Here is a 17,231-nt window from a genome sequence, read left to right on the forward strand (position 1 = left end):
GGTCAGATACAAGCCAAAGAAGTCAGAGCCAGTCGAGAGCAGAGATGCCAGAGATGTGAGACAGAAAAACAGGTCAGAGGACAAGTCGGGTCAGATACCAAGGTCACAGCATGGGGAGCACATGGAAAGATGAGCGAGGAAGCAGGAATGGGATGGCAGGAGAACTGAGTAAACGGGCAGAGGACAAATCAGGGTGTAACAGGGCCATTCACTCAAGCCGGGGGCAATAACTATAGCTGACGCTGCCTGCAGGCAGCCGTGGACTGAAATAGCAATACATCCCAAAATGCCAAATTGTCGCATCTAGCGTGTTATAGAGACCTGATCCATAGACCACAAAAAATTCTTTTGTTATTAACGGCATGCAGTAAGGGACCTTACTCTTAAACAGTTTGTAGCATCTAGTGTGTTATAGAGTCCTGATCCATAGGCCACAAAAAATATTTTGTTCCTAGTGTCATACAGTAGGGGACCTGACTTTAAAATTGCTTGTAGACATAACTTATTTGCCATACAGGCCTCATCCACACTCAAATAATTTTTTTTTCTGTGACTAACACGGTACTGCATATTTCAACTTTGAATTTACTGTTGCTGAAATTCAGCTGTTTGCAGATGTGGTGCAGAGTTTAAAATCTAATTATTGTTTGCTTACATTGTGCACCTACGACACTATCTGAGCAACATGACTGGGAAAAAGCGAAGGTGTGGTGGAAGGGGAGTTAGGCTTGGTGTTCAAGGTGTACATGGGGTAGGTGGTAATGTTTGTGAAAGCACCAGTGACAACCTATGTTACTGGACAGGCTACACCACTAACTTTTTTTGGCAGACGCACAGCGGTACACCTTGTTGATGATGCCCAGAAAGAGCATGTCCTTGAGTGGATGGCAAGTGCAGCTTCAAGTGGCCTCTCCTCCTCTTCCTCCACCTCAACATCACACCCAGTACAGTCCATACAGGTGGCACCAAAATTCCCCTTGCTTCCCCCCACATCCCAACTATCTAACCATCCAAATGACTGTATGGAACTACAGATGGGTGAGTCTGAAGATCTGTTCACACATTCTATGCCATGTTCATCAGAAGTGTACTACGCAGAGTCAAGAGGAGGCCATCTGCACCTATGCCCCACATTTTTTTAGCTTGGATCCAGGACTGGATGAAGTAAGGTCCAAACAGCATCCTGACCCTAGTCATCAGATGTTAACCCCTGGGGGGGAGGTGATCCTGATGAGACTTAAATATCTGAGGCTCACATGGACTGTACTGTGCTGTCAGGGCAAGAAGAGGAAGAGGGTGACTAAAATGGCGAGGAATGTGATAACACAGAGGATGATGATGATGAGGTGTTAAATCCCAGTTGGCGTGAACATAGAGACACACAGCTGTGTAGGTAAACTGTGGAGGAAGACGAGGAGGTTACGTTGCGCCATACATCACAGACACGTAGTGATGCAGCCATGACAAGCGATGCATCCTCAGCCACAACTGTGCCTCTGACCAGCAGTGTCCATGGGTCTCCAGCTCACAGGGGTGGCAAGGGTTGCCTAGCCTGGGCCTTTTTTAACACTGCAAAGGATGAGCCAACTCACGTAATCTGCGAACTTTGAAAAAAAACTGAGTCAAGGTAAAAAGTGCAATAATTTGACTACTACATGTCTGAACCTTCACATGCGCAATCAACATGCTTTACTGTGGGAATCCCACTGTGCAAAAATGGGGACCTGGACAACTATCATCTGTCCCATCAATTGCATCTGCTGCTTCTTCCTCCTCCTCTGTTACCGTGCCAACTATTGAGATGCAGGTCTTTGACCGCAGAAACTTGGGTACTTTACCCGCTCCAGTCATGCTGACTGAGAGGCCGCCTTCAGCTGTAATGGAAGCGGACATGCCTGCTGTTTTTGACTGATCTCAGAGAACGATCACACCACAAGTTTCTCAATCCACAGTAACATCTCAGCCTGCACTTCTCTCACGGTCCAGCAGTTTGTCCGGTTCACCGTACTCCACCCTCTCTCAGCACTGCAGCCAGCCCACTGTTCCGCAGTTGTGGTCACATAAAAGATTGTTTCCGCCTACGCATGACAAAGCTAAGACGTTGAACTCCACCATCTCCAATTTTTTGGCCACGGAAATGCTGCCTTTCTGCCTGGTACATACGGATGATTTCTGAAAGCTGATGGCCATCGCAGCCCCCAGTACAAATTACCCAGTCATCATTACATTTGTAAGAAAACTGTGCCTGTGCTACAACAACACATCACAGGCAACATCATCTGCTCCTTGACAAAATCTCTGTCTGTCATGGTGCATTTCACCACAGACACTTGGATGAATAAGCATGGCCAATGGCATTACATCTTGCTGACTGGGCATTGGGTGACTCTGGTGGCTGTGAGGACAGGCACTACTAAACAAGTCTTGGAATCCCCAAGGCTTGCAGGACAAACCTCTACATTAACACTTCCTCCACTGCTTCTGCTTCCTCTATCTCCTCTAGGGCCTCCACCTGAGCCCTCAACCTCTGTCTTAACGAGACACGCATTCCAACAGTGCAGTGTGAACCCCCACCACCTCCATACTGTGCAGCCAGGGCTCACCGCAATCAGGCAGTCTTAAAATTGATATGCCTTGGAGATTGCAGTCATACAGCTGAAGAGTTGTGGACAGCTCTCCAGGCTGAGTTTGATCAATGGCTGTCTCCACTGAACCTGCATCCAGGGAAGGCCGTGTCTGATAATGGTGCAAAACTGGTGGGGGCCTTACTGCGAGGCAAGCTCACACATGTGCCTTGCATGGCTCATGTCTTCAACCTTGTGGTACAGCGTTTTCTCAGCCACTATCCTGGCCTGGGTGAGCTGCTCCAGCTGTGTGCTCATTTCCGCCTTTTGCACCCCTCAGGTCATCGACTTGCATCAATACAGTGGTCTTTGTCCATGCCAGGTACCAGGTTGATATGCAACCTGAGCCCTGAGCCCTGACACAGTATCTCATGTCATATAGCCTGGGCCAACACAGTACGGACGTGCCGCATATCACGTTTACAGAGTGTCAGGCTGAAACAGAAGTTAGTGGACAATATTCTGTGCTGCTGACATAATGGAGATGAATATCCCAATATGGTATAGTAAGGTGGTGGTTTATTTCAACGCGTTTTGAAGTATATAACTTCTTCTTCTGGAAAAACCATGTGGTTTTTCCTGAAGAAATTATATACTTCAAAACGCATGGAAATAAACCACCACCTTACTGTACCATGCTGGGTTATTTGTCTCGATTATGTCAGCAGCATGGAATATTGTCCAGGAACACCCATTTCAGTCTGATGTCTGATGGTCAATTGCTGACCCAAGGATCCGCTGTGGCTGATTTTTTACATTATATGCGTCTTTAACAGATTGAACAGGTGAGTTTAATCTGAGTGCTAAACTAACTGTATTTCTCAAATAAGACCCTATTTGCGCTGATTTCTCCTACAGTTTCACGCTTACAGAGTTGGCACAGATTAAGAACCTTTGCACCCTTCTGCACAACTTCAAAATGGCTACTAAGATGGTTAGCACTGACGATGCCGTCATCAGCATCACTATTCTGGCCATCTATATGTTGGAGCAGACTTTGAAAAGCCTGTGGGAGGAGATAATGGTCCCAGAAAAAGAGGAAGAAGCAGAGAATGCTGCAGATGAGATAACATTGTCTCTAAGTTCAAGACTGTCATCACACAGGCGGGTGACAAGGGAGGGTGGATTACTGCGATCGAAGGTGGCTGGTGATAATAGACAAAATGTTATCGAAGGTGCAAGATCCGAGGAACAAATGGAGGAGGAAGAGGTGATGGGCGAGCAACTGTCAGATGAAGATGATAATCCTCCGCTCTCTGTTGATCATGGTTCATGGGAGGGGATGGAGGAAACGAGCCTCATTGTTAAACAGCCACCAACACAGCATGAGCTTGGACCTCATGTTAGAGCCCGACATATGAGTGCCTTCTTGCTGCACTATCTGTAATATGATTCCCGTATACTTATGATTAGGAATAATGCTGACTACTGGATGCCACTTTGTTAGATCCACATTATAAAACCCAATTTTGCCAGATGATTCCTGCCATAGAAAGGGACCCGCGATTGCTGGAGTATCGAAACGCACTTTTACACAACCTTCAGAGAGATTTTCCCCAAGACAGCAGTGAAGCACACAGTTTGCATCGCAGCTGTAGACTTCTAACCTCTGGCACATTAATTCGTCAATGCCAAAACATTAGCAGCAGTGGTGGAAGCGGAACAAGCAATTTCTGTGACTCCTTTGACACTTTTTTTAGACCAACCCGTACACCAGCGCAACAGAGTCCAAGTCTTACACGTGGTTAAAGAATGGAGAGGATGGTGCAGGAGTATCTAGAACTAAATATCAATGCTGTCAGGGAGGGTTTGGACCCTTTCACATTTTGGTTTTCCAAAATTGATGAGTGGCCTGATCTCGCCTCACACGCCATGGAGGTTTTATCATGCCCGGCAGCCAGTGCTCTCTCAGAACATGTCATCAGCGCTGCTGGTAGTGTCCTGATGGATAAGCTCAGCCGGATGTCCCCTGAAAGTGTAGACCGCCTAACTTTCATTAAGATGAACAAATCACGGATCTCCAAGGACTTTTGCAGAACCAATTGCAGACTGTACAGACTAGGTGATATTGCATTTTTTAAGTGTGATGCCTTAATGTCACGTAACTGCACTCTGTGATATCTTTAGTGTGGCTTCTGTGCTTGCTGTGACTGATTCTGCTGTTGATGTTAACACAAATTTGTGGAAATGTGAACAGTCATGGTTGGTCTACATCTCCTGGGTTAGCTGTAGTGGAAGATATCTCAATTCCAATTATACTATTTCTATTTTTGTGACGGTTATTCCACTACGGTGGTGTCAGGCACTCAGTTTTTAAAATGTGAATATTCCTGGTTGGGTGTCCATATGCTGTATTGGGTGTAGTGGAAGACCTGTCAGTGCCTATCCTACTATTTCTACTGTGGTGAAATTGATGCCACATTGGTGGTGTCTGCCAATAATTTTTGGAAATGTGAACACTCCTGGTTGGGTGTCCATTTGCTGGATTGGGTGTAGAGAAAGACCTGTCCATCCCTATTATACTATTTCTACTGTGATGAAATTGATGCCACTTTGGTAGTGTCTGCCAATAATTTTTGGAAATGTGAACACTCCTGGTTGGGTGTCCATCTGCTCCATTGGGGGTAGTGAAAGACCTGTCGGTCCCTGTTATACTATTTCTGTTGTAGTGAAATTGATGCCACTTTTGTGGCATCTTCTAGTAATTTTTGGAAATGTGAACTCTCCTGGTTTGGTGTCCATCTGCTGGATTGGATGTACTAAAAGACCTATCAGTCTCTATTATACTATTTTTACTGTGGTGAAATTGATGTCACTTCTGTGGTGTCTGCCAATAATTTTTGGAAGCGTGAACACTCCTGGTTGGGTGTCCATCTGCTCGATCAGATGTAGTGAAAGACCTATCGGTCCCTATTATTCTATTTCTACTGTGGTGAAATTGATGCCATTTTTGTGGTGGCTTCCAACAATTTTTGTAAATATGAACACTCCTGGTTGGGTGTCCATCTGCTGGATATGCTGTAGTAAAAGACCTGTCAGTCCCTATTATGCTATCTCTACTGTGGTAAAATTTATGCCACTTCTGTGGTGTAAGGCTCTCATTTCTTTAAATGTGAACACTCCTTGTTGAGTGTTCATCTGCTGTATTAGGTGTAGAGGAAGAACTGTCGGTCCCTATTAAACTATTTCTACTGAGTTGAAATTGATGCCACTTTGGTGGTGTCTGCCAATGATTTTTGGAAATATGAACACTCCTGGTTGGGTCTCCTTCATATGTGTTGCCTGCAGCAGTAGGCCTCCAAGACGGTCAGGCCTCCACTTCCTTGGACTCAACTACCCATATTGCTATCCTTAAATTTTTCTGACAATGTAGTCTAGAAAACTGATATTTGTGCCACCTGAGTGTGGCTCAGCATGAAAGCAGATAGAGGTGATGCATGTGGTATCAGGGCTCCCAGCAAAAGAGGCCTACACTGATCCCTCACCCACCTCGTCTTACTGTGACGTTCAATTGAAAGCTGTAAATGGTGTCCCAGACCCCGATACCCCATGCCTTGCTGATTGCTGCAGTGCCATGCTAAAATCTGTACTGTGGGTGAATTGAGGCCACTTTCCTGGTGTCTGTCCCACATTTGATGCATTTTGGCAGCATTTGTGACTTTTATAAGGTGTTACGCATGAGTTTGTTTTTGCCTCCCATTGACGTGAATGGAGTTCTGTAATGTTCGATGAATATATATTCGACGAATTATTCTGCGAATATTGCAAATTCGGCGAGGGCAATCCGAACCAAACATTGTATTACTCTCATCTCTAGTTAAGACGCAAAATGGCCATAGTCCTTTGTTTCTTCTCCTTCCTGCTTTAATCCCTGTTTTTACCTGCTCGCTGGGAAGAATGATGTCTATGTGTGTGGAATAAAGGACTTTTAATTCAAAGGATATGAGTGAGTGCTGCATTTCTATTCTTGCTTTTTGAATTCATGCTATACTCTGAGCTGTGCACCACCCAGATATATCCTAAAAGAAGTTGTATATGGATGGCCATTCATACAAATATTTGCAGATCAAAAATTTGTTGCCTCTTTACTCCTCTACTTTGACCTATTAACATCTCTTTTCAAGAAATGGTCCCCTGTTGAACTCCAAAACCCATGGAGGAGTAAATGTGTCAGGACAAAGAGACAAAGGGATCTGACAGACAACAGTCAAGATCTAGATACATGATCTCGTGGATTTATGTTTACTCAATGTAGGGAGCCTGGCAGGTTATAGAACATATAGGCACAAGTGGACTTTCAATTGCTTTTTGATTGATAATTAATTTAATGTTATACTGTGTGATATTTTTAGTCAGTATAACTAGCTTACTGAAAGGTATGCTGGGCTGAATACGAATGCATGTCACAATTGTCAGATTTGTATTTTTTAAATATTTAGAAATCCATCACCTACCTATCTATTCACTATGTAACAAATTATTATTTTTTGTTCCTGGGTACCAAGTGTGTTTTCCTAACCGTTATGCCTAAAACAAAATAGAAAATAGTTGTTGTTCCACAAAAACTTTGCTTCTGTGATCAGGACAGTGAAATTTTGAAATTTGTCTGTTTTCGGGAAAATTCTTGATTCGTATTCGATACTGAGTAGTCTTCTAGAATATTGTTGAACTGTTAGAATTGTGCAGAAGTTTCTATAATTTTCCAGAATTATCTAGAAGTTTCTAGAAACTTTTAGAACTTTCTAGAATGTTCTCAGACTGTTCAATAGTAGTCATGCAAGTATAAAAGCACAGGTGACTCAAACCAACATCACGGTTTATGTTATTGCTGAGTAAGAGAATAATGATGTTCGTCCTTCATAGTCGAAGATGACCATGACTTCAGGGTTAGAAGAGAATTAGTAGTTATGGGTCCAGAGGTGGCTGATGAGTCCCATCTGGGCCCTGAAGGTTTGCCCACATACTTGACATAAGGGAGCAGATGTAGTCAGTACACTAGATTCTACTTGTGCCTTGCGGACAGCCTGCTTTCTTTTTGCGTCAAAGATTTTCCTATCTTCAGCTGCACGTGCTCCTGAGGTGATCCTGCCCTGCCAACCTGGACGATCCAGAGCAAGCTCTTCCCATTCATTGGTGTTGACTTCCAGGTTTTTGAGAGACACCTTAAGGCAGTCTTTATAGCACTTCTGCCCCCCAACTGCTCGCTTTCCTTGGCACATTTCTCCGTACAGCAGTTGTTTTGGTAGTAGGCTGTCAGGCATTCTGACTACATGCCCAGCCCACCTGGCTTGGACTTTCAGCAGGAGAGTGGATGCTAAATAGCGCTGTATAGAATTTGAGTATCACACAGCCACAAAATAAGTACACCGGCCTCCAATGACCTAACTTGGAGCACAGAGATATATGAGGGTTGACGGCTGTAACGGAAATACCACACTGGCAAATCTGTGTCCTTTCAAATTTTTTGGATGCTAAATAGCGCTGTATAGAATTTGAGTATCACACAGCCACAAAGTAAGTACACCGGCTTCCAATTCCCAAACTTAGAGCACAGAGATATATGACGGCTGTAACGGAAATACCACACTGGCAAATCTGTGGCCTTTCAATTTTTTTGGTTGCTAGAAAGCGCTGTATAGAATTTGAGTATCACACAGCCACAAAGTAAGTACATTGGCCTCCAATGACCAAACTTGGAGCTCAGAGATATATGAATGCTGTAACGAAAATACCACACTGGCAAATCTGTGGCCTTTCAATTTTCTGGGATGCTAAATAGCGCTGTTTAGAATTTGAGTATCACACAGCGACAAATTAGTACACCGTCCTCCAATGACCAAACTTGGAGCACAGAGATATATGAGGCCTTTTTCGGTGAATTTAAAACACCAAAAAAAAAGGGGCACAAGGGTAGCACACACAACTATGCTACGCATGCCTGACAAACTATAATTTTTCAACAGGCCTCAGTCTGACAGAACAGAATGTATATTTTTTTGGGGGGGTGATTTTTTGGAAAAAAAAAAATTGGTAGATAGACAGTAAATAAGCTGCAGCAGGCAGTTGTGGAGCTTTGGGAAGGATGCAGTGGGACCAAAGGACGCAGATACAGTGCCTGCAGGCCTTGCACTGATGTGGATATGCTGTGCCCTGCCTACCTAGCGCTGCAATATCGGGACCCACAAATTAGCCCTAAAAAGGACTTTTGGCTTCTAAGAGTTGTGGATGTAAGAGTTGCAGACCTACCCTAACTCTAAAACCATGATTCTGACCCTATCTCAGCAGCAGCTCTCCCTACTCTTGCTGAAACAGGAACAGAATGTGGCGAGCAGGGTGGCACCTGGTCTCTTATACTTGGAATGATGCTGTAGGGCCCAGCCAATCACTGCATGGCAACAACAAAGATGGCTGCGGCGTTTCATGGCCTGGCAGACAATCCCTGCACTGTGATTGGGTCTCACCCAAAGCTGCTGGGTGGAGACTGCAGTTACCACTGAATAATCCCGGAAATGCTCGCTGCTCGCCGAGTACGCCGAGCATAGCGATACATGGGCGAGTAATGAGTAGTGGCGAGCACGTTCGCTTATCACTAATAGAGAAGTGTGGTGAGGACCACCGCACAGTAGACCTTCAGCTTGGTGGTAAGGCTGAGCAAGTTCATCTCAATCGTCTGGCAGTTCCATGATGGCATGATGGTGAACTGCTGGACACACATCGCACAGGCAAGAATGTGCCTCAAATCATTTATCCAGACATTCCATCTTCCATTACCCCAGTACCACACTGCCCCAAGATGCCTGTTCCAACTCCCCCGAAGAGGGATTAGCCATCTTCAGGAAAAAGCTTCAAGTCAGACAGCGAGGAAGATATTAGAGATCAAGATTACATTTTTACAGATGAGGTTGAGGTGAGAAGGCCATACTTTCCTAACCAGAAAGACGTCAACGATCTGATCAGAGACCTTCGTGTTACCAACTTCAATGCTGAGGTATAAGTATCACCTGTAACCCGAGTGAATGGCATCTATTCATAGACAGTTCATCCCGGAACCTCAAAGCCGTGCTGATTCACAACGGAAACAAATACCCATCTCTCCCTATGGATCACTCTGTGTATCTAAAAGAGGACTACACCAGTGTCAAGATGTTGTTGAGTGCCTTGAAGTATGATGACTATGGATGGGAGGTCATCGGAGACTTCAAAATGGTGTCATTGCTGATGGGCCTTCAAGGCAGTTTTATAAAATGTCCTTGTTTCCTTTGCCTCTGGGACAGCCATTACAGTAGGGCACACTATCATAGAAAGGATTGGCCACAGCAGACTAAGTTCTCTGTGGGGAAGAGCAACGTCAAGTGGGAGCCGCTGATAGAACCTCTGAAGGTGCTGATGCCACCACTGCACATCAAGTTAGGCCTCATCAAGCAATTTGTCATGGCTCTTGACAAGGAGTCAGCAGCTTTCAAGCACCTCCAAGATCTCTTTCCAAAGCTGTCCGAGACAAAGGTCAAGGCTGGTTTCTTCGTTGGATTGCAGATAAAGAAGATCACAGAATGTGACGAGTTCACCAAGCTGCTGAACAGGACGGAGAAAGTGGCATGGAACAGCTTTATTGCAGTGGTTCATGGCTTCCTGGGTAATCACAAGGCTGTAAACTATGTGCAGTTGGTTCAGACTCTCATAAAGAATTATGCCATAATGTGATGCAGAATGTCTCTCAAAGTCCATATCCTTGACGCTCATCTTAACAAGTTCAAGGAGAACATGGGAGCTTACTCAGAGGAGCAAGGTGAGTGCTTTCATCAAGATACTGTATATTGGACAAGGACAGGACCAAGGACAGTATAACAAAAACATGATGGGGGACTACATTTGGGGGCTTCTTTGAGAAAGCAATTTGCAGGACACTCGCAAATCTAGAAAAACGACACTTTTCTGAACCTTTTTGAGTGATTTTTGACTGTCTTTGTCTATTTACCATGCAAGTGTTGTTGTTTTTGTATCAGACCGCATGAAAGAAAATATAATAATTTCCTTTTTTTTTTGTCACAATAAATTCAAAATTTTTCTGGCCAGTGGTCATAAAATCAAAGTTTGTGCTGAATGTAGTTGTTTTTCCATAGCCTTTAAACATAAGCAGATTAAATATTACACTTGGAAGCCAGGAACAAAAATTGTGTTACATAGTGTTCTATCTATCTATCTGAAGCTTAGGCCAGTCAAAACTGCTTATAAATGCCAATTAAATATTTTTTTTATTAAAATCTGTCCAAAAAATAGAGCAACAGCATACTCTTAAAATAAGTAAATTTATTAGGGTTAAAATACTAAACTTTTAAAACATAGCCAATTAGTGTTTTAGTAATTCTTACTTTTACATTCATTCAATTGTTAGATTTCTTTCAACTTTCCACAATGTCAGTGCCCTTGAACTGAAACATGTCTTTAAAAAAGAGTTTTCACAACCTACAACTAATCTGCATAATGAAGCCAGGAAAGGTAATTGTTTTTGCAGATCCATTTCTCCCCTAATTATTCTTTCCGGAGAGCTGTACAATATATAAATGTGTCACATTTCAAACTCATTGTTCCATGCTAAACCAAGCATTTGTGGTGCATTACGTTAACCCTGATTTAGAACAATGACCTATGCAATAAAAATGCGCTGTTTGCATATTTCAGAAAACATATGAATTTCAATAAAGAAAAATAGCTATGAGATTATTTTTATTTATTTTATTTTAATAGACAATTTGAGACTCTACAATGTTTTTTTCTTAAAATAAAAACTTCCATGGATCATACCCAGTCTGCACCTACTTGAGGCCCTCACACGTCCAGATAATTCCGGTACCAGAGAAAACGGTACTGGAGTTATCCATGTCCATGTGTCTGTGGGCTCATGTGGCACATCAGTGTGGCACACATGCGGCCGCGGTGTGCGTCCCGTGTACCGGCTGAGGACCACACGGACCGTGCACCGGCTGAGGACCACACGGACCGTGCAGGAGAGACAGTGCTACAGTAAGCACTGTCCCCCCCCCCCCCGCGTGTGGTGCTGAAGGCGGCATTCATCTCTTCTCCCTGCAGCGCTGCATGCTGGAGAGAAGGGATGAAAAATCAAATTTTCTTTTTGTTAAAAATAAAGTTTGGGGATCACCTCCCGCCTCCCACCCCCCGTGCGCCCACCCGCTAGCAGAGAAATACTCACCCAGCTCCCGCAATGCCTCCTCTCAGCGCCGGCAGCTTGTCCTGTGTGAGCGGTCATGTGGTACCGCTCTTTACAGTGATGAATATGCGACTCCACCCCTATGGGTGAGCTGGGTGAGTATTTCTCTGCAAGCGGGCGGGTGCGCGGGGGGTGGGGAGGGGTGGGACGCAGGAGGTGACCCCAAACTTTATTTTTAACAAAAAAAAACTTGACCTTTCATCCCTTCTCTCCTGCAAGCGCTGCTTTCAGCCGAGCAGGACCGAAGGGGATGAATTCCGGCTTCAGCACCACACGCAAGGGACAGTGCTTAACTGTAGCACTGTTTCTCATGCGGCGGTACGTGCACACGGAGGAGAGTGCACACTGTTCTCCATGTGCACGTGGGTGGGACGCTTTGTGGACCGTGCTGCCGGAGAAAAGCGGACATGTCTCCGTGTTTTGTACATGGACAAACGGTCCGTGAAAACACGCAGGCATATGCATAGACCCATTCATTTGAATGGGTCTACATGTGTCAGTGTCTCCGGTACGTGAGAAAACTGTCTATACACGTACCGGAGCCACTGATGTGTGAAACCGGCCTAACATAGTCTCTCACCTTGTTATTTCCTTACATTAATAAGAAATTGGGTTTCCTGATTACATTTAATAGGCAAGCCTTTTGGCTTCCACAACAGATACTAATATAGACATATAGTGACTATAAAATGTTTTCTCATCTCTTTTAAAATGCCAAATTCTGTCATGCAAGAAAATCATACCAAAAACAATCACTTCAGAACTTTTTCCATCTTTAAAGTCCCCCATAATCTATACAATTAACTTTTTTTTCACTCTTTTTTTGGTGGAAAAAGAAAAATAAAGAACTAAAATAATATGGTTGCATAAATATGCACTATTTTAACCTCTTTCTGACCTCGGACGGGATAGTACGAAAAATCAAACCTACACATATTTGGTATCGCCGCATTCAGAATTGCCCGATCTATCAATAGAAAAAAAGAATTAACCTGATCACTAAACAGCATAGCGAGAAAAAAAATAAAAACGCCAGAATTACGTTTTTTTTGGTTGCCGCAACATTGCATTAAAATGCAATAACGGGCGATCAAAAGAACGTATCTGCACCAAAATGCTATTATTAAAAATGACAACTCAGCATGCAAAAAATAAGCCCTCACTCGACCCCAGATCATGAAAAATGGAGACGCTACGGGTATTGAAATATGGCACAATTTTTTATTTTTTTTAGCAAAGTTTGGATTTTTTTTTCACCACTTAGATAAAAGAGAACCTGGACATGTTAGGTGTCTATAAACTCATAATGACCTGGATAATTATAATGGCAGGTCAGTTTTAGCATTTAGTGAACCTAGTAAAAAAGCCAATCAAAAAACAAGTGTGGGATTGCACTTTTTTTGCAATTTCACCGCACTTGGAATTATTTTTTTCCCGTTTTCTAGTACATGACATGCTAAAACAAATGATATCGTTCAAAAGTACAACTTGTTTTGCAAAAAATAAGCCCTCACATGGCCATATTGACAGAAAAATATAAAAGTTATGGCTCTGGGAAGAATGGGAGTTTAAAACGAACACGGAAAAACGGAAAATCCCAAGGTCATGAAGGAGTTAAACTAATACTTTGTTGAATTACAATTTGAATTTATGACAGCATTGTCTTTTTGGGTAGAAGTCTATCAGCATCTCACAGAAAGAATTGACATCCCAAATCTATCAGATTGAGATGGCATCTCCTTTGTACAGTAATCTACAGGTCAACCCACGTATTTTCAATTGGGTTCTGAGCTCTGGTTGGGCCACTCCAAAATTGTGATCTTTTTCTGGCAAAGCCATTCTCTTGTTGATTTGCAGGTATGCTTAAGGATGCTGTTGTTCCAAAAGGTGAAATTCCTCTTCATATTCAGTTATCTAGCAAAGACATGAAGGTTTTGTTGCAAAATTGACTGATATTTAGAACTATTCATATTTCCTTTCTACTTGACTAAGGCCCTAGTTGTAGCTGAGGCCTCAAAACATACTGCTACTTCCACCATGTTTTGCTGTGCGTATGGTGTTCTTTTGCTGATGCACAGTGTTAGCTTTGTGCCAAACATCCCTTTTGAAATTATGGCCAAAAAGCTGAACTTTGATGTCATCAGACCATAACATGTTTCCCCACATGCTTTTGACAGACTTGATTAATAATTTAGGTAAACATAGCCTGGTTTGAATGTTTTTCTTTGAAAGAAAAGGCTTCCATCTTGCCACCATACTTTACATGCCAGACTTACTTTATGAAGAATATGGTAGATATTTGTCATATAGAGTACACAGTGCTTGCCAGAAATTACTGCAGCTCCCTTAGGCCATGTGCACACGTTCAGTATTTTTCGCGTTTTTTTCGCGTTTTTTCCCTATAAAAACGTGATAAAAACGCGAAAAAAACGCTAACATATGCCTCCCATTATTTTCAGTGTATTCCGCATTTTTTGTGCAAATGTAGCCTTTTTTTCCGCGAAAAAATCGCATCGCGGAAAAAAAAGCAACATGTTCATTAAAATGCGGAATTGCAGGGGATTCCGCACACCTAGGAGTGCATTGATCTGCTTACTTCCCGCACGGGGCTGTGCACACCATGCGGGAAGTAAGCAGATTATGTGCGGTTGGTACCCAGGGTGGAGGAGAGGAGACTCTCCTCCACAGACTGGGCACCATATAATTGGTCAAAAAAAAGAATTAAAATAAAAAATAGTCCTTCGATGTCTTCCCGCCTCTCAGCTGCATGCTGCCGCTTCGGTTTCTATAGCTGGTGTGCGGTGAAGGACCTGCGATGACGTCACGGTCTTGTGATTGGTCGAGACCGGTCATGTGACCGTTCACGTGACCGCGACGTCATGGAAGGTCCTGAACCACACCGGCATTTATAGGAACGGACGCCTGCAGGTGAGTATAACCATTTTTTTTATTTTTTTTATTATTTTTAAACATTCTATCTTTTACTATAGATGCTGCATAGGCTGCATCTATAGTAAAAAGATGGTCACACTTGTCAAACGCTATGTTTGACAAGTGTGACCAACCTGTCAGTCAGTTTTCCAAGCGATGCTACAGATCGCTTGGAAAACTTTAGCATTCTGCAAGCTAATTACGCTTGCAGAATGCTAAAAAAACGCGAAAAAAACGGAAAAAAGACGCAAAAAAAAAAATGCGGATTTCTTGCAGAAAATTTCCGGTTTTCTTTAGGAAATTTCTGCAAGAAATCCGGACGTGTGCACATACCCTTAATGTTGGTATAGGCCTCTTTCAGGTGCCTGTACAAAATTCTTGTCTTTTCATTATTTTTTTAGGGACATCCAGTGCTAGATGTTATCACTGTTGTGACAAATTTAAGACACTTCTTGATGATCGTCTCCACAATGTTTCATACTATATCTAAAGACTTGTAATTCTCTTTATATCCTTCCCCTGACTCATAACTTTCAACAGTATATTGTAAGCTATTTACAGACCATGGCTTTTACTGTAAAAATGTCAGGAATGTTAGGAAAATCCTACTAGAGCAAATAAACTTTATTTGAAGTTAATCAGATTCACTTTGAATGATGTCAGCTATATACTAACTACTATTGACCATGAGCTTAATGTAATTCTGAACACAAACACATCCCCATTTATAAAAATGATTTCACACTTATGCAACCAAATTATTTTAGATTTATTGTTATCCTCCCTAAAAAAATTCAGGTTGTTTCTCAATGGATTTGTACAGTTATGGGTGTCATTAAAGGTGGAGAAAGTTTGAAATTATTCTTCTTTTTATGATTTTTTTTACATGATAGAAACCTGGCATTTTAACAGGAATGTGAAACCAATTTATAGCAACTGTACATCTGACCACTTGCAATAGTCAGGGGATTTTATTTTCTATTTTGATAAATGTAATGCTGTGATATGGTCACAATACATTGACGTTGTCTGAGTATTATGATTAACTTCACTATTAGCATACATAGAAATTTGCAAAAATACGAGCTATTTATTCCACACTGCATCTTTTGATCCTCCTGCTGCACACGCTGCAATTACCAGGACCTCACACATTTCTGGCTTTTATGAGGTAGGGGAGGATTCTGTGCATGCGCTCAAAAGGTCACTGTGCATGTCAAAACATGATGACTTCCTCTTGTTCATGCAGAGCCCTCCCAACAGATTCTAGTGTGGGTGGTGAAGGATTAGTAGATCGGGTGAGGACTGGATGGATGGCATTGAATAGCAGAGGAGCCAGAGACATAAGCTGGAAAATAAGTATAAGGATTTTTTCAATTTCTAGCATACATACACATGTTTCTCATGCTCTGCAGACTAGAAAGACCCTAGAGCATAATAAGAGGTATTACATTTGTGGAGAATAATTTTGCAGGGAAAAAAATGCATGAACAGGTAAATTAGAATTTTACCTGATCCACCAATCTCTACTTATAACAAATATTACTGTAAATAAATGAAATCTGAATTCAAATAATTATTTTACTTTTATATATACAGCTTTGGCAAAAATTAAGATACCACTGCAAAATTTTCAGCTTGTCTGATTTATAGGTATATTTTGAGTAACATGTAAATTGTTCTTTTATTCTATAAACTACTGACAAAATGTTTCCGAAGTTCCAAGCAATACATTTTGTATTTATTTTCTGAAAATAAGAAATGGTCAAAATAACAATAAAATGCATTGTTTGCAGACCTCAAATAATGCAAAAAAACAAGTTCATAATCATTTAGAAACAAAAATAATAATGTTTTAACTCAGGACGAGTTCAGAAATCAATATTTTGTGCAGTAACAATGATTTTTAATCCCAGCTTTCATGCGTCTTGGCATGCTTTCCACCAGTCTTTCACACTGCTTTTGGGTGACCATATGCCACTCCTGGTACAAAAAATTATGCAGTTCTTCTTTGTTTGTTGGCTTGTGACTCTCCATCTTCCTCTTGATTACATTCCAGAGGTTTTCAATGGGGTTCAGGTCTGGAGATTGGGCTGGCCATGACAGGGATTTGATGTGGTGGTCCTTCATCCACTCCTTGATTGACCTAGCTGTGTGGCATGGCGCATTGTCCTGCTGGAAAAAACAGTTGGGAAACATTACCTGAGCAGAAGGAATCAACTGTTTATCCAGATAACCTTGTTTGCGGCTTGATTCATACGTCCTTCTCAAAGATTAACCTGCCAAATTCCAGCCTTACTGAAGCATCCCCAGATCATCACCGATCCTCCACCAAATTTCAAAGTGGGTGCAAGACACTGTGGCTTGTACGCATCTCCAGGTCTCTGTCTAACCATTAGATGACCAGGTGTTGGGAAAAGCTGAAAATTACACTCATGAGAGGAGATTAC

This window comes from Ranitomeya variabilis, chromosome 2, assembly GCF_051348905.1.
Source record: "Ranitomeya variabilis isolate aRanVar5 chromosome 2, aRanVar5.hap1, whole genome shotgun sequence".
Lineage (NCBI taxonomy): Eukaryota > Metazoa > Chordata > Amphibia > Anura > Dendrobatidae > Ranitomeya > Ranitomeya variabilis.